Here is a 20,505-nt window from a genome sequence, read left to right as displayed (position 1 = left end):
TGTGTGTGTGTGTGTGTGTGTGTGAGAGAGAGAGAGAGAGAGAGAGAGAGAGAGAGAGAGAGAGAGAGAGAGAGAGAGAGAGAGAGAGAGAGCACCAAAACAGACAGACAGACAGACAGTGGCGGTCACTCTTCATAAGCCCCTCTCGCTTTAACTCGGCGTCGGGTGAAGATAGGACGATAAAGGGGAGGAGGAGGAGGAGGAGGAGGAGCAGTACGTGAGAGGTCAGTGTCCGCAACCCCTCCCCATGCACCCACCCCTCCCCCCATGCTCCCTCTTCTCCCCAGCAAAGAGTGACGTCACAAACAACTCCTACATCAGAGCAATTAGCGAAACTACACCAAACAACTGTACATTCCAACCGTCTGTCCTATTTCACCTGCTGTACCTTCTCCACTAATCCACTTTCTCCGCTCGCTATACCCTTGATAAAAAAAGAAAGGGAAGAGGTAAAAGGGGAAAAGGGTTGGGAGGGAGGAAAGAGGGAGGAGTGGGGGAAGGGATCATGTTGGACTGTGAAATCGGCTCCCGGTCACCCCTCAGCACAGTGTGACGCATCTCCCCAAGGCTGCCGCGTGAAGGCTGTGGTGGGTGGTGCGGGAGGAAGTGGGACCGACGCGCATACGCACTACTTGGTAACGCTGCCGTGACTCAGGAACGCGTACACGTGTGAAGGAGACAAATATTGCATGTATGTAACAGTAGCAAATAGATTAATTGACTTTTTAACCCGGTAGCTGCGGGGATCATGTTTCTACAAGGCCCCTCTAAGCGAATTAATGAGAAAAAATCATCACTCACACAAACCATTTCATAATATATATCAACGCATTAGTGATCAGTTTATGCATCATCTATTTTGGGGGTCTTTATCATGACAAAAAAAAAAAAAAAAAAAAAAATTGGCCCGTCGCTGGTCCACGGTAAAGCCACAAATTTGGCCCGTCGCTGCTACTGTGTTAAGGGGGTGAAGTTTTGATAGGAGACTGCTATAGTTATACAGCAAGGTACCCTAAATTACGTTGTAACGGGCATAAGTTATAATACAGGGAGGGCATACGGTATGCTGCGCGTGGCCTCAGTGCTCATCTCCGTTTATTTGGCCCTTGTCACTGTGGTGGGTAAGGACACAGTATACTCCCAGACACAGGGCAGTGTGCCACCCGGGTCACCACAGTTTGCCGTCTTCTGGTGTCCCCAGGTGTTCATTTATCAACCAGCCCGAACAGGAGGATGAACAGCTGGGTGGGGCGGGCGCTGACTGCTCCAAACAGGGGTCGAACGCGGGCCCGCTGAGAATTTGTATAAACCAAAATTACTACCATGAATATTGCAGTTGGAGCAGGGCCAGTGGGGCCAGTATGTGCAGCGCTGAGGGAGCCCCGGCACACCAGAGGCACCGGGAAGGACGGAGCGAAGACAGGACGCGAAACTAAAGATATAAGAACGAAATACTAAGGTCGGTATTATGACACTTTCGCTCCTTACATCAGCTATTTCTAAAGGTCAAAGAAGGGGTCAGTCGGGTTTTAATGAGTGTTTCTTCAGGTTCATGGTACGGAGGAAGGGTCAAACTACCACCAGGGTCATGAAACTACTCCTGGAAATGCCCACAACTCCTACGAAAGCCTTGTCAATTAGGTGTTCTTGGGCAACGAAATGTCTTCAAATACGACCCGTAGGCAGACCGAGGAAATGCAGAAAAAATACCGGGTGATTGTCCTGCTGTATATTTATTTGTTTACTTTTTTTATAACCACACATGCAGACACTAAGCGCTGTAAAACTTTTATTATTCGTTTTATTACCGGAAACACTTATTCGCATCTCTCTCATCCTTCATATAACTACCAGAGGAGAAAAAAAAAGGCGTTGAGCATTGCAAAGTTCATACTATCATCTCCTTACTCGAGCTTACTCCCCCCACTCCCACTGGCGGAGGAGGACAGAGAGGGAGTGAACAGGTGAGAGTGTTTCTTCCTCCCACCGCTCATACACCCGTCCGGGATAGGGAAGGGAGGGAGGGAGGGAAGGAAGTAGGTAACAGAAGTGGCGCAGCGCAGCCTTGACGGGGGCGTGGCGGTGAGGACGCGGCGGCCAGCGGGACATGACGGAGTGACGCAGTAGCGGAGTGAGGGAGGGATAGACGGAGTGAATGAGGGAGGGAAAAAGGAGGAAAAACGAGTAAGGGAGGGAATAAAGGAATGACGCAGCGGCGGAGTGAGGGAGTGAGGGAGGGGGAAGTAAGAGGATAAGGGAGTAAGGGAGTGAATAAAATAATGAGAGAGAGAGAGAGAGAGAGAGAGAGAGAGAGAGAGAGAGAGAGAGAGAGAGAGAGAGAGAGTAAGGGAGGAAATAAAAGAGTGGAAGTGAAACAGTGAGAGAGAGAGAGAGAGGGAGGGAGCGGCAGCGTTATGAAAGTGACCCAGTGTGTGTGTGTGTGTGTGTGTGTGTGTGTGAGGAAAGTGACGGAGTGAGGGAAAGCGTGAGGGAGTTCGAGTGATAGCGGTGGGGTGAGGTACAGACAGACTGAGTGTGTGTGTGTGTGTGTGTGTGTGAAAAAGTGAATGTTTGAGTCCGAGTGTGTGAATGACGTACTACGAGTTCTTATTTATTTATTTATTATTATTTTTTTTACGTGAACACCTATAGCGCCGGTAGGCTCTCTTGAGGGGCCTGGATGGTACTCGGCTCCAGTCCGTCATGGCGCAGGCAAGTGTTTATAGTGGCGCCATCTTCTCTTAGCTCATGCTGCCCCCCGGAGCTCCTTCTTGATTCACTTGGACGGTTTCCTCTAGAGTCCGGGTTGATGGGTGGTCTTCAGGACAGCATGTGGGTAGTTTTAAGCCACTCGGCGGTGACTGAAAAATCCGAGGTGGTAGCGTGGGGATTCGAACCCGCGTCGTCCATCACGCGGTGAATGTGGGCCCAGCACGCTACCACTCAACCACCGCCTACCCAAATGAGTGACGGAATGACGGTGTAAAATGTATGCGTGAATGAGGGTGGGACTGAGACAGTGTAGGAATGAGTGAGTGAGTGTGTGTGAGTGAGTGCGTGAGTGTATGGGTCGTATTTTAAAACATTTCGTCGCCCAAGTTCACATATTTGACATGGCTTTCGTAGGAGCTGTAGGCCTTTCCAGGGGTAGTTTTATGACCCTGGTGGTAGTGTGACCCTTCTTCTGTGCCATGAACCTTAAAAAACACTCATGAAAACCAGATTGATCCTTTCTTTGACCTTTAGAAATAGTTGATGTGAGAAGCGATGGTGTCTTGACCCGGAAGCAGCGACGAGCCAAATTTGCAGCTTTACCGTGTAGCAGCGACGGGCCAAATTTCTGCCATGATATAAACCTCCCAAAATAGATGATGCATAAACTGATCACACATGCGTTGATATATATTATGAAACGGTTTGCGTGAGTGATGATTCTTTCTCATTATTTTACTTAGAGGGGCCTTTAACCTAACCTAACCTAACCTAACCTAACCTAACGTAAGAAGCATGACCCCCGCAGCTACCGCGTTAAAATACGGCCCTATGAGTTCGTGAATGAGTGAGGGCGTGCGTGAGTCAGGTGGAGGCGGCGGTGACATCACGAAGGGACGTCACGCAGCCCAGCACCAACGGGGAACAGCTGCTGTGCGGACCTTACATTACACCATGGTCACTGGTCACCTGCTCTTGGTATCGCAGCGGTGTTGACCTGACCACAGTTTATTCCTGTCGCTGTGTGGGCGTAACCTTTCAGTGTTACTATTGTTGCTGTTGCTGTGTGAACGCAATCTATTACCGCTGCCGCTGTTGCTGTGTGTGAGTTTGGGGGGGGAGTGTAGGTGGGTGGCGGTGGATGCGTGGGTGTGTGTTGGTGGGTGGCGTGTAGACCAACCTACTGTTGTTGTGTGGATGTAGCCTGTACCATGCTATGCACTACTGCTACTGTGCCGGTGTCATTAAGCCGATTTCACAGTCCAACACAGTGTCTTCGTAACAGCCCGAACCAAACTATAGAATCCCTTACAATCCAAAATGGTGAGGTCTTCGATGCCACACTAAATACACAAGACTTTTCCTGCATAGTTTCGTCAAATTTGTGAACTTAAATACAAACACCAGACACTATACAAGGAAATTTCGAAGGCTCTGGTATTGGTTTGGGAGCTTACCAACCCGTTATGGGGAACTGTGAAACTGGCCCTACGAGGCATCTTACCGTTGTGCTTCAGATGAGGAGTGATCAGTGAGCGCGTCCTTCCCGTCCTGAGGTGCGGGTCAGGGGCGGCGGCACACTGACCAAGCCTCTGGAAAGGAAACGAGAAGTGCTCAGAGGGATGGAGAGGTCAGTGCTGCGTGTTACGATAATGGGAAAAAAACTAGAAAAAAGGGATCAGGGAACAGAGAAAGTGCTGCCGTGTGTGCATGTAACCTGCTCCTGCCATCACTGCAGCGCGGATAGAATTTACCGCCCCGCCACTTATGGATGAACGCAACCTTCATACTGTTTGCCATGTGGGCGCAATATACTGCCGCTGCTGCAGCTGCTGTTTTGAGTGCAACTGTCGGTACTGTTGCTGCGTAGGCGTAACATGATACTGCTGCTGCTGCTGGTGCTTGGTCAATCTAAACTGCCATGGCTGTGCAGCTGTTCCAGGGACGCTCACCAAGTTCATTGCTGCCGTCTTTTTCACGCCACAGGAAGCAGGCAGGAGAAGATGGCGCCACTATAAAACACTTGCCTGCGCCATGACGGGCTGGGGGCGAATACCATCAAGGCCCTTTCACGCCACAGGAAGCAGGCAGGAGAAGATGGCGCCACTATAAAACACTTGCCTGCGCCATGACGGGCTTGGGCCGAATACCATCAAGGCCCCTCAAGCAAGCCTACCGCCGCTATTGGCGTAAATTTCAGCGCTCAAGGACCTCTCAAGCTATTGTCATGAATTTTAGAGTACAAATATGGTTGCTCTTTGTCACCGTTGTTGATTCTCTTTTACAGATAAAGTGTGGATGAGGTGAAAATGAAAATATAAAAATGAAATATGTTGTTGATGTTTACTCTGGAAAGAAGAGCTTTGTCGTTTCTGTTCAGATTTTCTATAGACATATACGTACAATAAATGCATGACCTTTTTTTAGCATATGTATAAATCTCTCTCTCTCTCTAACGGAATAAACAAGCGCATTTCGTCATTGTAATTTTTGTCGTGAATTTTTTAATACGGTAAGTTGCATGTATCGTTATGTTGTTAGCAAAGGTTAAGTTCGGGGCATAAAATATAGCAGCGCGTGGCCTCAGTGCTCACCTCCGTTACATTAGTCCTTGAGCCTCAGGTGGGTTTGAATCCATTACGCTATCCCTACCAACTCCCGGCGCCCCTTCCTTTCCAATCCCTCTCCTGCCTTCCTCCTCACCCTACTCCTGCCCCGTCTCCTTCTACTCCTTCCTCTGTTCCATTCCCATTCCCACCTCCCGCCCCAGACCGTTCCTCCTCCCCACCCTATCCCCTCTTCCCCGTTTTCTTTCCTTTGCCCCGTTCCTTTACTCACCCCGTCGCCCCCAGACCACACCCTTTCCCCCCCTCCCCTTCCCTCCTTCCCTCTCCTCTTCCCAGCCCCAGACCTTCCTCTTTACCTCCCCACCCTATTCCCTCCTCCCCTTTTTCTTTCCTTTGCCCCGTTCCTTTACTCACCCCGTCGCCCCCAGACCACACCCCTTCCCCCCAATCCCCTCCCTCCTTCCCTCTCCTCTTCCCAGCCCCAGACCTTCCCCTTTACCTCCCCCCCTATTCCCTCCTCCCCTTTTTCTTTCCTTTGCCCCGTTCCTTTACTCACCCCTTCGCCCCCAGACCACACCCCTTCCCCCCCTCCCTTCCCTGAGTCAAGTTCATATTGTACTGTATCTGTGTGTGTGTGTGTGTGCGTGCGTGCCCGCGCGCACCTGACGACAGGCACCTGAACACCACGCGAGAAACCTGTTGGAAGCACGTGAAGAGGCGAGGGAAGGAGGGAAGGGGAGGGGGGAAGGGGTGTGGTCTGGGGGCGAAGGGGTGACTAAAGGAACGGGGCAAAGGAACGAAAACGGGGAGGAGGGAATAGGGGGGAGGTAATGGGAACGGTCTGGGGCGGGAGGTGGGAATGGGAATGGAACAGAGGAAGGAATAGAAGGAGACGGGGCAGGAGTAGGGTGAGGAGGAAGGCAGGAGAGGGATTGGAAAGGAAGGGGCGCAGGAAGTTGTTAGTGATGGGAGAAATGGCGCGTAAAGTACTGGATGGAAATAGGTCGCCCTTCCCATTCCCTTCCTCTTTTTCCTATCGACCCTTCCCCCTTCCCTTCTCTTTCCTTCCCTTCTCCTTTTTCCTATCGACCTTTCTCCCTTCCCTTCCATACCCTTCCCTTCCTTTTCCTTCCCTTTCTCTCCTTTCACTTGCCATTCCCATCCCCTCCCCTCCCTCCCCTTCTCCTCTCCCTCCCACCCCCCTTCCCTCTTCTTCCCTTCTCCCTTCCCTTCACTCCCCCTTTTTCCTATCTACCCTTCCCCCTTCCCTTCTCTTTCCTTCCCTTCTCCTCCCTTCCCTTCCCCTTTTTCCTATCGACTCTTCCCCCTTCCCTTCTCTTTCCTTCCCTTCCATATATTTCCCTTCCTTTTCCTTCCCTTTCTCTCCATTCACTTACCATTCCAATCCCCTCCCCTACCTCCCCTTCCTTTCCCCCCTCCTTCCCTCCCCTTCCCCTTTCATTTTCCCTTCCTTCCTTCCCTTCCTTCCTCCCTGCTCGTCACCCCAGAAAGACTCATGTTTGTTTATAAGCGTGACGCCATCGGGGAGGGGGGGGGGAGGAGGGGAGGGAAGGGGAGGGGCACATGTAGCTAACCCTGTCCTGTCCTGTCTTGGGTGATAGCTAAACACACACGCACACACACACACACACACACACACAATTTGATGCATGCTTATAGAAGGACAATTTTAGACTCCACAACAATCTCCACTCTCCTTGCGTTTATGTTTGATTTGCAGCCCCCAGACCCTTTATTACAGGTACAAAACATTCCCTTTTTAACCTCATAAATACACTTTCTCTTCCTGTCTCCCGTCCCTTGAGTTCACGACATTGCTTCTTGTCATGCTATTCTTCATCGCTATCTTCCTATACATTTCCACACACATTTTTTTCCCTTCACCAACTCCCCTTCCCTTACACCATTTCATTTCCTCTTCCTCTCCCTCTTTCCTTCTCCCTCTCATTCCCTTTCCCTTTCAATCCATTTCTCTCTTTCACCCTCTCACTCCTTTCCCCTCTCCCTCTTTCCTTCTCATTCCTTCTCCCTCTCATTCCCTTTCCCTTTCAATCCATTTCCCTCTTTCACCCTCTCACTCCTTTCCCCTCTCTCCCGTCGCGTCAACCACACTGTTTCTTCTCTTGCAATCTCTCATCGCTATTTTCCGACACATTTACAAGCACTTTTCTACTTTCTGTTTCTTGTCCCTGTAAGTCCTTCTCCTTGTTTCCTGTCATCACTTTCATGCTAAATTTTCTTAAGAACTTACTAACTGCGTACCTCCTTCCCTTTAGTGGCCTCGCTGCATACGACTGTCTACTCAAGCTCATCTTTATCATGTCCAACTTCCTAGTGCAAGAGCTACCCAGTATCTTAGCTCTTTCATCCCTCTCACAGGTAAAATTTGGGATAACCTTCATTCGTTTGTGTTTTTTACTTCCCTACATTTTAAGCTTTTTCGTGAGGGAAGTATCGTGTCTTTATCATGTCCAACTTCCTAGTGCAAGAGCTACCCTGTATCTTAGCTCTTTCATCCCTCTCACAGGTAAAATTTGGAATAACCTTCATTCGTCTGTGTTTTTTTACTTCCTCATATTTTTAGCTTTTTCGTGAGGGAAGTATCGTGTCTTTATCATGTCCAACTTCCTAGTGCAAGAGCTACCCAGTCTCTTAGCTCTTTCATCCCTCTCACAGGTAAAATTTGGAATAACCTTCATTCGTCTGTGTGTTTTTACTTCCTCATATTTTAAGCTTTTTCGTGAGGGAAGTATCGTGTCTTTATCATGTCCAACTTCCTAGTGCAAGAGCTACCCAGTATCTTAGCTCTTTCATCCCTCTCACAGGTAAAATTTGGGATAACCTTCATTAGTCTGTGTTTTTTTACTTCCTCATATTTTAAGCTTTTTCGTGAGGGAAGTATCGTGTCTTTATCATGTCCAACTTCCTAGTGCAAGAGCTACCCAGTCTCTTAGCTCTTTCATCCCTCTCACAGGTAAAATTTGGGATAAGCTTCATTCGTCTGTGTTTTTTTACTTCCTCATATTTTAAGCTTTTTCGTGAGGGAAGTATCGTGTCTTTATCATGTCCAACTTCCTAGTGCAAGAGCTACCCTGTATCTTAGCTCTTTCATCCCTCTCACAGGTAAAATTTGGAATAGCCTTCATTCGTCTGTGTTTTTTACTTCCTCATATTTTTAGCTTTTTCGTGAGGGAGGTATCGTGTCTTTATCATGTCCAACTTCCTAGTGCAAGAGCTACCCTGTATCTTAGCTCTTTCATCCCTCTCACAGGTAAAATTTGGAATAGCCTTCATTCGTCTGTGTTTTTTTACTTCCTCATATTTTTAGCTTTTTTTTACTACTACAAACGGATTTTTTTCTGTTTATTTTGTTTTTTTTTCCCTTAATTAAGCTGCTTTTTTTTTGGTGTAAGAAAATGATCGCCTTCCTCAGATATATCATTTACGAGAAACGGCTTTTTTTATATATATTTTGAGTTCGTTTTATCTGCCTCATTTACCACAAAGGAAACTATATCCATCGTTGCCAAGACTCTTACATCGCCTTACTTCCTCTGTTCCTCTCCGTCTTCCTCCCTCCCTCTGTCCCCTCCCCCCCAACAAAGCTGAATGGCAGGTGCAAGTTGGCTGGCTGGTTCATGACTCCCTCTCTCCCTCTCCCTCCCTCACACACACACCAAGTTCAGAGTAGGGCGATGGGTGGTTCACGACACTCCCTCCCACTCCCTCTCATGCACTCCCTTACTCTCTCACGCCAGAATCAGAGGCAAGGAGTTTGGGTTCTTTCTCTCTCCCTCTCAATACTCCCTTTATTTTGATCAGTCTAAAGAGGAGGCGGCTGTCTGGTTCACGACACTCCCTCTCACTCCCTCTCACGCTCGCACCCAGCAGAGAGATGGTTGCTGGGTGATTCATGTCTCTCTCTCTCTCTCTCTCTCTCTCTCTCTCTCTCTCTCTCTCTCTTCCTTTCATTCCCTCTCCCTCTTTCCTTCTCATTCCCTCTCCCTTTCATCCCATTTCCATCTTTCACCCCCTCACTCCTCTCTCTCTCTCTCTCTCTCTCTCTCTCTCTCTCTCTCTCTCTCTCTCTCTCTCTCTCTCTCTCTCACTTTTTTTCCTTCCTTCTCTCTTTTTTTTGCGTTTCTTCATCCCTTTTCTTCTTTCTCCCTTATTCTCTTTCTTTCTTTACTTATTTATTTCTCATTTTCTTTACTTTCCTGATTCTTTCTTTTTTCTTACTCATTCTGTCATTCTTTCTTTTTTTTCTCTCTTTCCTTCATTTCTTTCCCTCTCTCTCTAAATTTCTTCCTTCACTTGTTTGTTTGCTTGTTTCTTTATTTATTTTTCTCCTCCCTCCTCCTCCCCACCCCACCCTCTCTCTCTCTCTCTCCCCACGATAAGCTCAATACACTTTCTCTCCCCGGCGATGACTGGGGAAACATGAGTCACTCGGGTCGCTCACTGTCATACTCACAATCAGCTGAGGGACTTTTGGGAGACTGATGACCCGACTGACTGATAGCGGTACTGACTGACTGAGTGGGTGGCTAATCAATGGTGGGTTCTGACTGAGTGACTGACTGGCTAAGTGACGGAAGGAGATTGACTGACCGACTGAATAACTGATTAACTGACTGACTGACTGACTGACTGACCAATGGGGGGACTGATTGACTGAGTGACTGACTGGGGCTAATCAATGGGGATTCTGACGACTGGTTGACTGACTAATTAAGTGACCGAAGGAGACTGATTAACTGATTGACTGACGAACTGCATGACTGACTAATTGACTGAGTGACTGACTGACCAATGAGGGGAGTGATTGACTGAGAGACTGACTGGTTGACTGAATGACCGACCGATGACTTGCCTGGCCCACTGATTGATTAACTGACTGACTGACTGACTCAACGATGGGAAGACTGACTGACTGACTGACTGACTACCTTGAGTGGCTAACTGTGTGACCAATGCAGAGATGGACTGACTGGCTGACTGGGAGATTGACTGACTGAGTGACTGGCTGATTAACTGATATGGAGACTAACTGACTGACAATATAGCTGAATTACTGACTGACCGATGTGAACACTGGCTGACTGACTGACTGACTGACTAATTGACTGATGGATTAACCAGTGGGGAACAGAGTAGCGCGTAACTGACAAGCTGACAAGCAGACTGGCATTCGGAAGGGCTGACTGAATGACTTACAGAGTTTATAAAGTGAGTGAAGGACTTATTGAAGGAGTGTGTGAGTGAGTGAGTGACTGAAGAAGGGCGGCCATGTGTCCCTTCCTCTGTGGCCGCCTGAAACCCAAGCTGCCTCTGATACCGACGAAGGGGGGGGGGGGGGGCAGAGAGAGAGAGAGAGAGAGCGAGAGAGAGAGAGAGAGAGAGAGAGAGAGAGAGAGAGAGAGAGAGAGAGAGAAAGAGAGAGAGAGAGAGAGAGAGAGAAAGAAACAAAGCAGGAAAAAAAAGAATAACGAGAGAGAGAGAGAGAGAGAGAGAGAGAGAGAGAGAGAGAGAGAGAGAGAGAGAGAGAGAGAGAGAGAGAGAGAGAGAGAGATGAATGAATGAATAAAAAAAAGAAATAGAAAACAAGAAAGGAAGAAAAAAAAAGAAAATCAGAAAAACAGAAAAAAAAGAGAGAAAGAAAGAAAATAAAGCCAATATCCATCTTTTTACCCAATACTGGTCCTAAAGTGGAAGAGAGAGAGAGAGAGAGAGAGAGAGAGAGAGAGAGAGAGAGAGAGAGAGAGAGAGAGGCATGAGTCAGCAGCAGGCAGTAACATAGACGGGCCTTTCTTTATTTAGCTTTTCCTTCACTCCTACGACTGAAATTAATAGGCTGAGTGGATCCCTATGTTGTGTCAGACCACTAATAGGGGGGATTAGGTTTCAGTGTGTGTGTGTGTGTGTGTGTGTGTGTGTGTGTGTGTGTGTGTGTGTGTAGGGGGAGCCGTGTTGGTCCAGCCACTAATTGGGAGATAAAGAGGTTTGTTTCTCTTTCAAAATCTGTCGAGAGAGAGAGAGAGAGAGAGAGAGAGAGAGAGAGAGAGAGAGAGAGAGAGAGAGCATAGCACCCGCACTTCTATCAGACACTGTTACCAAGGCAGGACTCAGGAGAGCGGAAAAGCTACTGTTCTGCCTACTGCTCTCTCTCTCTCTCTCTCTCTCTCTCTCTCTCTCTCTCTCTCTCTCTCTCTCTCTTCTCCCCTCCTCCTCTTCCTTCCCTCTTCTTCCATCCATCTTTTCCCCTCTTCCATCCCTCCACTCTTCCTCTATTTCTCCACTTTTCCTCTTCCTCTCTTTCCCCTCTCATCCCATTCCTTACTCACTCTTCTTTCCTTTTCTCCTTACCAATGTCTCACTCTCTCCCACCCCCCCCCCTCTCTCTCTCTCTCTCTCTCTCTCTCTCTCTCTCTCTCTCTCTCTCTCTCTCTCTCTCCGTCTCGATCATCGAGTCAAGGTCAGGCAGTCAAGGATGATAAACGCTCTCCTCCTCCTCTTCTTTCTCTTCCTCCTTCTCCTCCTCCTCCTCCTCCTCTACCTCTCCGTCCTTCTCCTCTGTCTCTTCATCCTTCATCGCCCTCTCTCGCTATTCTTGTGCAATGTGGCGTGCGCAGTAGTGATTTTTTTTACGGTTAAGGGAACTTATTTAAAACCGATTTGAGAACAGTCTGAAGTCCTATTTTTTATCTATTTTTAGGAATGGGAAGGTAAATCTATAACAGACTCCCAACAGCCAGACAGCCATTCGAGACAGGAAACACAGGGCTAAAGACGAAATAACGGGCTTTTTCGTGAGTGGAAAGACTGGCAGATAACAGACTCTCAACAGCCAGACAGCCACACGAGACCACGAAAAACACGAAACTTAAAGACGAAAAGCTGCTCAGTGCTTAAAATTAATGTCCAATGATACTAGTGGGTCGCATTGTAAGACATTTCGCCGCTCAAAAACACATATTTGACAAAGCTTTCGTAGGAGTTGTGGGCATTTCCAAGAGTAGTTTTATGACCCTGGTGGTAGTTTGACCCTTCTTCTGTATCATGAACCTGAAGAAACACTCATTAGAACCCGGCTGACCCCCTCTTTGACCTTTAGAAATAGCTGATATGAGAAGCGACAGTCTTACAATACCAGCCCAAGTTGATTTGTATTTATGAGTGGGATGCCCGACCGCTGCCCGACTCCTAAGAATCGGTTAAGATTACGAAAGACTCATGACTCAAGGTGAAGTGTTCGACTGTACTTGGAATCGATGTGCAACGATATTAAGGCTTCATTTACGTATACAAGTGGATGAAGTAAACCAATACCATTCTCCCAACAGCGACGCCATGGGAAACTTAACTAAGAGGAGACGTGAAGTAAGATTTGTATTCCCTGCACATTATGTATAGAGGAGTGCGCAAACGTAAAAGACAAACAAAAAATGCAGGAAAAAATGTTAATGAGAGATAAAGAAAATTGTAATGGAGATGAGACAACAGAAATATAAAGTAACAAAATGGTAGACTTTTTTTTTTTTTACAGCAAAGGAGACAGAACAAGGGCACAAAAAAAGGAAACAGTAATAAATAAAAAGCCCGCTACTTAAAGCTACAAAGAGAAGCAACAGAGAAATTTTAATCAAGTTTGAAGGGAAATACAGAGACGAGGTGAAAGGGAAAACCCCACCTGTGATTAATTCTATAAAAGGTAGTTAATTGTAAACACGAATGCCCCAAAATAAATGCATATGGAAAATAAAAAGAACAACAACATAATCGACTAATACGTGACCAAATGGAACAGAGCAGAACAGAAACGGAGCAGATAACTAAGAGGAAAATGAAACAGAACAACGAGAGAATGAAAAAAAACAGAACAAGATAGAACGAAAAAAAACAAAAACAGAACAACAGAAAAAATCGAGAGGCGAAATTAGGAGACAAAATAAAAGAGAACAACGAAAGAGATGGAATACAAAAACAGAACAAGGTGTAGAATTAAAAAAAAAAAAAAGCAAAACAACAGATGCGAGAGTTACGAGATTAAAATAAAACAGAGAAAGAAAGAGAGGCGATAATTAAACGAGAGAAAATCATTAGCAACAGAGGAACGTTCATAGAGAGGGAAAATTGAGAGAGAGAGAGAGAGAGAGAGAGAGAGAGAGAGAGAGAGAGAGAGAGAGAGAGAGAGAGAGAGAGAGAGAGAGAGAGAGAGAGAGAGAGAGAGAGAGAGAGAGAGAGATAGAGAAAGAAAGAAAAGAGAAAGAGAAAAAGAGAAAATAGGAGAAAGAAAGAGAGGGACAGAGAGAAGGAAAGGAATAAATAAATAAAGAGAGAGAGAGAGAGAGAGAGAGAGAGAGAGAGAGAGAGAGAGAGAGAGAGAGAGAGAGAGAGAGAGAGAGAGAAACCAGCAACAGAGATGCGTTAAAGAGAGAAAGAAACTCTGTGTAACCAATCCGCAGGACCCCAAAAGCGGCACGTCAAGGAAGGAAGGGAGGGAACGAAGGAGGAAGGGAGCGAAGAGGGAGAGAGAGAGAGGAAGGGAGGGAGGGAGGAAGAGCACTTACGTCTGTGTGAGTCACGTTTGCCGCCCCTAACATCCTTCCTCCCTCCATCCCTCTCCCTCCGTGTCATCCCTTTCTCCCTCCCTAGCTGTCATGACTTCTTCCCTCCCTCCTCGTCATCCCCTCCTCCTTCCCTCCCTTAATGTTGACAAATGCAAAGTCATGCACATTGGGTCCAGAAATAGTAAACACACATACATCATGAATGGGAGACCTCTGCAAGCGATGCAGGAGGAAAAGGATCTTGGAGTCACTATCAGCAGTGACCTGAAACACGCGAATCACTGTAAAAAAGCATACAACAAAGCCAACACTATGCTCGGGTTCATAGCGAGGAACTTCGAGTGTAAAACGCCAGACGTGATGCTATCCTTGTATAATTCCATGGTAAGACCGCACCTCGAGTATGCAGTACAGTTCTGGTCTCCTAATTACAGAAAGGACATTGATTTACTGGAAAGGATTCAACGACGCGCCACGAAAATGATACCAACCTTAAGGGCTCAACCGTACGAGGAACGACTCAAGCGACTCAATCTCTTTACATTGGAGAAAAGACGCCTACGAGGAGATATGATTCAAGTCTTCAAGTATCTAAAAAAATTCAATAACGTCGATTACTCCAATTTCTTTGAATTGCAAACCAACCTAAGAACTAGAAATAACGGTTTACCCATTCAGTCTAGTCGATGTAACACAGACATCGGAAGGAGTTTCTTTTCAAACCGAGTCATCCGTCACTGGAACAATCTTCCTTCAGAAGTAGTAAATGCGAATACTATCAACTCCTTCAAATATAGAATCGACCGTCACTTCGCTGCGTCGGGAGTAAACTGAATATTGAGTTGCTTTCATCTGCTCCTCAATATCGAGGCGCTTTCATCTGCTCCCCAGGCCCCAGGCTGTCGAGCAGATTAAATCACCAAAGCGGGCAACCTCGTAATGAGCCAATAGGCTTTCTGTTGCCTGCGTTTCCATGTTTCCATGTTTCCATGTTTCTCCCTTCCTCTCCCTCCCTGCCATCTCTTCCTTCCTCCCTCCCGGCGTCCTTCACACCTGGTTCAAGGCTTTTTGGGGAAACCTGCGGAACCAGAATCGATGTCATTGTCCTGTGTGTGTGTGTGTGTGTGTGTGTGTGTGTGTGTGTGTGTGTGTCTAAGATATTATGCAGGATAGTCATGACGATTGTGTGTGTGTGTGTGTGTGTGTGTGTGTGTGTGTGTGTGTGTGCGACCCTGGCCTTCAGGATACACTCACTCACTGTCTCCCCCTCCCCCCTCTCTCTCTCTCTCTCTCTCTCTCTCTCTCTCTACTGCTACTACTACTACTACTACTAATAATAATAATAATATAATAATAATAATAATAATAATAATAATAATAATAATAATAACAATAATCACTACAACAATATACGTGGTGGTCTCGCCTACCTGGGTGCGGCTGACTCCCTGCATGGGACCCCTCAGTCATCGTCCCCTGGTGCCCCTGCTGACCTTCCTCCTTCCTCTACCTCCCCGCGGCCTTGCCCTCCTGACCCTGGATCCTGGCAAGCCTCGGGACACGGGAGCTGCAGAGTGAGAGAGAGAGAGAGAGAGGCTATTATTGCCATTCGTAAAGTACACAGTGCACCACAATATATATATACTTTGGTTATAATGCTTCAGACGCTAATGGCTCTCCCAGTATCTATTTCCAGAAAGTTGGAAAGTTTCGTTTAGTCGGCGCAACATCTGTGGTCATATGCCGGAGAGAGACAGGAGGGGGAAGGAATTATAGGAGAAGGGAACAGACCCCAGGAGACGGGACACAACCCCCGATTAATACCTGGTACCCATTCACTGCTGGGTGGACAGGGGCGTAAGGTATCGGAAAAGCCGCCCAAATTTTTCCACTCCGCCCGTGAATCGAACCCGGGCTCTATCGATTGTGAGCCGAGTGTGCTAACCACTGCACCACGAGGCCCCCGTCTATTTCCTGAGCTCACAGAAGATCAGTCGGGTTCTCAGGAGTCATTTTTTCACGGCCATTTTGCAGAGGCCTTGTCAGATTATCACTACACTCATAAAGAAACCGATGGAAATACTCACGCAACCTCTACGAAAGTCTTATCAATTGTGGGTGTGTAGGCTCTGGAGTGTTTGAGAATATGGACCCAAATTAGTCTCCTGGGTCCATGTGTTATATTATGAGACACTTCGTCGCCCAAGAACGCATATTTGACAAGGCTTTCGTAAGAGTTGTGGGCATTTCCAGGGGTGTTTTTATGACCCTGGTGGTAGTTTGACCCTTCCTCTGTACCGTGAACCTGAAGAAACACTCATTAGAACCCGATTGACCCCTTCCTTGACCTTTAGAAATAGCTGATGTGAGAACCGAAACTGTCTTATACTACCGATCATAATGTCTCCTTCGCAAATCATAGCCTCGTACCTCTTTATTATTAATGTCCTCATAGTTTTTATTCAACGGTGTAAATATGGAGGTTTGTCTGTAGCTGTTCACCCGCTCTTTGTCACTTCTTTAAAACGACGGAACAACTTGCAGTGTCTTGAACTTTGATGGCAAAAACTTCAGTCTTATTAAAGGATTCATTTGTTAAGTAAGTGAGGAGGAAGGGGGGTGGGGGTGGAGAGAGAGAGAGAGAGAGAGAGAGAGAGAGAGAGAGAGAGAGAGAGAGAGAGAGAGAGAGAGAGAGAGAGAGAGAGAGAGAGAGAGAGAGAGAGAGAGAGAGAGAGAGACAAAAACACACACAAGTTAAATTAGTATTCCTTCCCACGCCTTCTGTCTGGTCCCATCTAACTCTGTCCTTCCTCTTTTTTTCCCTCCACACCTTTGTTTTTCCTTCACTTCTTCCTCTCTGTTTCTTCTCCTCCTCCTCCTCCTCCTCCTCCTCCTCTTAGTTTCTCGTCATCGTCAGCGAAGCGTGTTAGGGAGAAGGATTTTAAAGAGTGACGTTCAGATAGTGACCGGACGAGACTTAGGCCACATCATCGCTTAGGCAAGTTTAGGTCGCTTAATTAACGCTAATGTACGCCGGGCCGCCCACTCCCTCACTCCCTCCCTGATTCACTCCCTCTCTCCCTCCCTCACTCCCTTACTCACTCCCCCATTTCCTGACTCCCTCCCTCATTCCTCCGGGTGTTCTGTGTCTGTGAGCCGATTTCACAGTCCAGCACAGTGTCTTCGTAACAGCCCGAACCAAACTATAGAATCCCATACAATCCAAAATGGTGAGGTCTTCGATGCCACACTAAATATAACAAGACTTCTCCTGTGTAGTTTCGTCAAATTTGTGAGCTTAAATATAAACACCAGTCACTATACAAGGAAATTTCGAAGGCTCTGGTATTGGTTTGGGAGCTTACTAACCCGTCATGGAGAACTGTGAAACTGGCACGGTGTCTTATTTTTCCCTTGTTCAGCGGCCCGAGACGGATTCGCTCTGCAAGTTTCCATTAGCAGACGATTACTAGCCGTTCCTGAGACACGCCTTGTTACCATGCATCGACGCACCTGGTTAAGCCCCCCATATATACACTATCCATCATGCTTGCGCCGTCATGTGATTGTGCCTTATGCTTGAGTTCATTCCATCGTGTGTAAGTATGGTTTAAAGATTGTGCAAATGATTGAGCAAAATCTTGAGTGTTGGATTTTACATTCTGATGATTGCACACTCATGATGGGTCGTGTGTGTATAGTGAAGACTGCGCAGTAATCTTCAGTCGCGGTAGGCGGTGGCTGAGTGGTAGCGTGTTGCGCCCACATTCACCGCGTGATGGACGACGCGGGTTCGAGTCCCCAGGCTACCACTTCGGGTTTTTTAGTCACCGCCAAGTGGCTTAAAACTACCCACATGCTGTCCTGAAGACCACCCATCAACCCGGACTCTAGAGGAAACCGTCCAAGTGAATCAAGGAGTTCCGGGGGGAAGTATGAGCTAAGAGAAGATGGCGCCACTATAAACACTTGCCTGCGCCATGACGGGCTGGAGCCGACTACCATCCAGGACCCTCAATAGAGCCTACCGGCGCTAGGCGTTCACGTAAAAAAAAAAAAAAAAAAAAAAAAAAAAAAAACTTGTAGTCAGCAGCAGAGATGTATCTTCTTAACTCTTTCAGTAAGCTTTCTTCCTCCTCCCCTCTTCCTCCTTCTCCTCCTCTTACTCCTCCCCTCTTCCTCCTCCTCCTCCTCTCCTCTTCAACTCTTTTCATGAAAAAAAAACTCCTCTTTCTCCTCCTCCTCCTCTTCCTCCTCCTCCTCTTACTCCTCCCCTCTTCCTCCTCCTCCTCCCCCTCTTCAACTCTTCTCATGAAAAAAAACGTCCTCTTTCTCCTCCTCCTCCTCTTCCTCCTCCTCCTCCTCTTACTCCTCCCCTCTTCCTCCTCCTCCTCCCCCTCTTCAACTCTTCTCATGAAAAAAAACTCCTCTTTCTCCTCCTCCTCCTCTTCCTCCTCCTCCTCCTCTTCCTCCTCCTTTCTTCCTCCTCCTCCTCCCCCTCCAACTCTTCTCATGAAAAAAAAAAAACTCATTTTTTCTGCTGGGTCATGCACGCATACCTCAACTTCCTATATACAACTCTCCCTCTCTTCTCCCGTCCTCTCCCCTCACCTCCCCTACTCCTTCTCCCTACCTTACGCACTCCCCCTCCGCTTCCTTCCTCTCCCCTTCCCCTCTGTTCCTTTGTCTATACGTTCCCTTCCTGTTTGTCACCCCCCTCCCCTCACCTCCCCACTCTCCTCTCCCCGCCCCCTTTGAATCACTCAGCCTTCCACCAAACCTCTTCCTCCCCACCTCTAGTTCCCTTTACTTCTCATTATCTCCCCTCCCCACTTCACCCCATCGTAGCTAAATCTCTCCCCCTTTCTCCCCAAGTTCTCCTTCCTATTCCTATCCTTTCCAGTTCCTCATTCTCCCCTCCCCACCTCTTTCTTCCTCCCATACCTTCTCCCAACCCTCTTTCTCTCCCCTCCCTACCTTTTTCTTCCTCCCCTACCTTCTCCCAACCCTCTGTCTCTCCCTTCCCCACCTCTTCCCATCCCCACCCCTCTTCTTAACACCACTCTCCCCTCACCTCCCCTACTCATTCTCCCTACCTTGCACTCCCTCTCCGCTTCCTTCCTCTCCCCTTCCCTCTCCCCACACCCCACTTGTAACCCCCTTCCACCCCTTCCCTTGCCCCTCAAACACCACCCCTCTCTCTGCCCCCCCTCCTCCCACCTTTCCCTCACCCCACCTAGTCCTGCATCCAGTCTCCCCTCCCCAATCGTTCCATCTGCCCCCACCCCTTTCCCCTTCCGCCGTTCTCAGTAAGCAAGGGTACAAACACTAACACCCCAGGAAAGGAAATAAAATAATAATAATGGTAAAACACTTCCTGGAAACTTCAATCACCCTATTACACCCCACTGCTACTGTTGGGAAGGGGGGTGGGGGGGAGAGGAGGGGGGAGGAAGGGATGTAGGGAGGCGGGGAGGGGAGGAGGACGCATGGGGAGAGGTGAGTGAGAGGAGGAAGGAAGGGGGTGAGTAGTGAGGAGAAGGGAGGAGAGAGGAGGGAGTAGGGAGATGTATGGGAGAGGTGGGTGAGTGGATGAGTTTGAGTATGAGGAAAGAGGCTCATCTGTACTAACACAACGCCGATAAACAAATGTAAATAAAAACACGCGACATCCACCTTCAGACCCTCACAAAAACACAATAATGGTTCTCTCGTCTGAATGGAAAAAGGCTCATCTGTAATAACACAACGCCGATAAACAAATGTAAATGAAAACACGCGACATCCACCTTCAGACCCTCCCCAAAACATTATTAAGGTTGTCTCATCTGAAAGGAAAAAGGATCATCTGTACTAACACAACACCGATAGACAAATGTAAATGAAAACACGCGACATTCACCTTCAGGCCCTCCCCAAAACACAATACTGGTTCTCTCATCTGAAAGGAAGAAGGATCATCTGTACTAACACAACGCCGATAAACAAATGTAAATAAAAACACGCGACATCCACCTTCAGGCCCTCCCAAAAACACTATTACGGTTGTCTCATCTGAAAGGAAAGAGGCTCATCTGTACTAACACAACACCGATAGACAAATGTAAATGAAAAATAAACATTCACCCGTAATCCATATTTATAAAGAAACACTGGAAATTCTTATTAGGATAAAATTACGCCAATCCACAGCAGCACAAACCGACAGAGACAATTCAAACACAGACACTTACACCACATGGAGAAATGGCGCCACTATAAACACTTGCCTGCGCCATGACGGGGTGGGGCCGACTACCACCCAGGCCCTTCAAGCAAGCCTACCGGCGCTATAGGCGTAGACGTAAAAAAAAAAAAAAAAAAAAAAAAAAAATAGGGGCAGTGTTCAGCGGGCTTTTTTTCCTCTTCTTCACATTATAACCTTTTTTTTTGCCTTTGAGCTGAAGCGCTTCCTTTGTAAAAAAAAATAATAATAAAACAATGTGGGTAAGTCTTATCTGGAGCGAATGACGCCAATCCATATCAACACAAACCAATAAAGATGATTCAAACACAACATCCACATTCATACCAGCGTTGCCAAATTATCGTACACATCGCACTGCATTTTCGTAGTTTCTGACCGAGAACTATAG

At 47.4% G+C, this 20,505-nt stretch overlaps 1 long non-coding RNA gene across 1 annotated transcript in view; it reads right to left on the bottom strand.

Moving 5' to 3' along the window:
- Window positions 1–3,941: 3,941 nt before the first annotated feature.
- Window positions 3,942–20,505, bottom strand: part of LOC126982455 (uncharacterized) — a 38,458-nt gene continuing 21,894 nt past the window's right edge. The window contains exons 2-3 of the long non-coding RNA XR_007735186.1: window positions 15,301–15,437; window positions 3,942–4,304 (exon numbers count right to left, since the gene is read on the bottom strand). This is a non-coding gene — a long non-coding RNA (uncharacterized LOC126982455). The remainder of the gene's footprint in view (window positions 4,305–15,300; window positions 15,438–20,505) is intronic.

This window comes from Eriocheir sinensis, chromosome 51, assembly GCF_024679095.1.
Source record: "Eriocheir sinensis breed Jianghai 21 chromosome 51, ASM2467909v1, whole genome shotgun sequence".
In the NCBI taxonomy this organism is placed as follows: Eukaryota; Metazoa; Arthropoda; class Malacostraca; order Decapoda; family Varunidae; genus Eriocheir; species Eriocheir sinensis.
The sequence above is the reverse complement of the archived record's forward strand: the minus strand, read 5'-3'. Positions and strand labels throughout refer to the sequence as shown.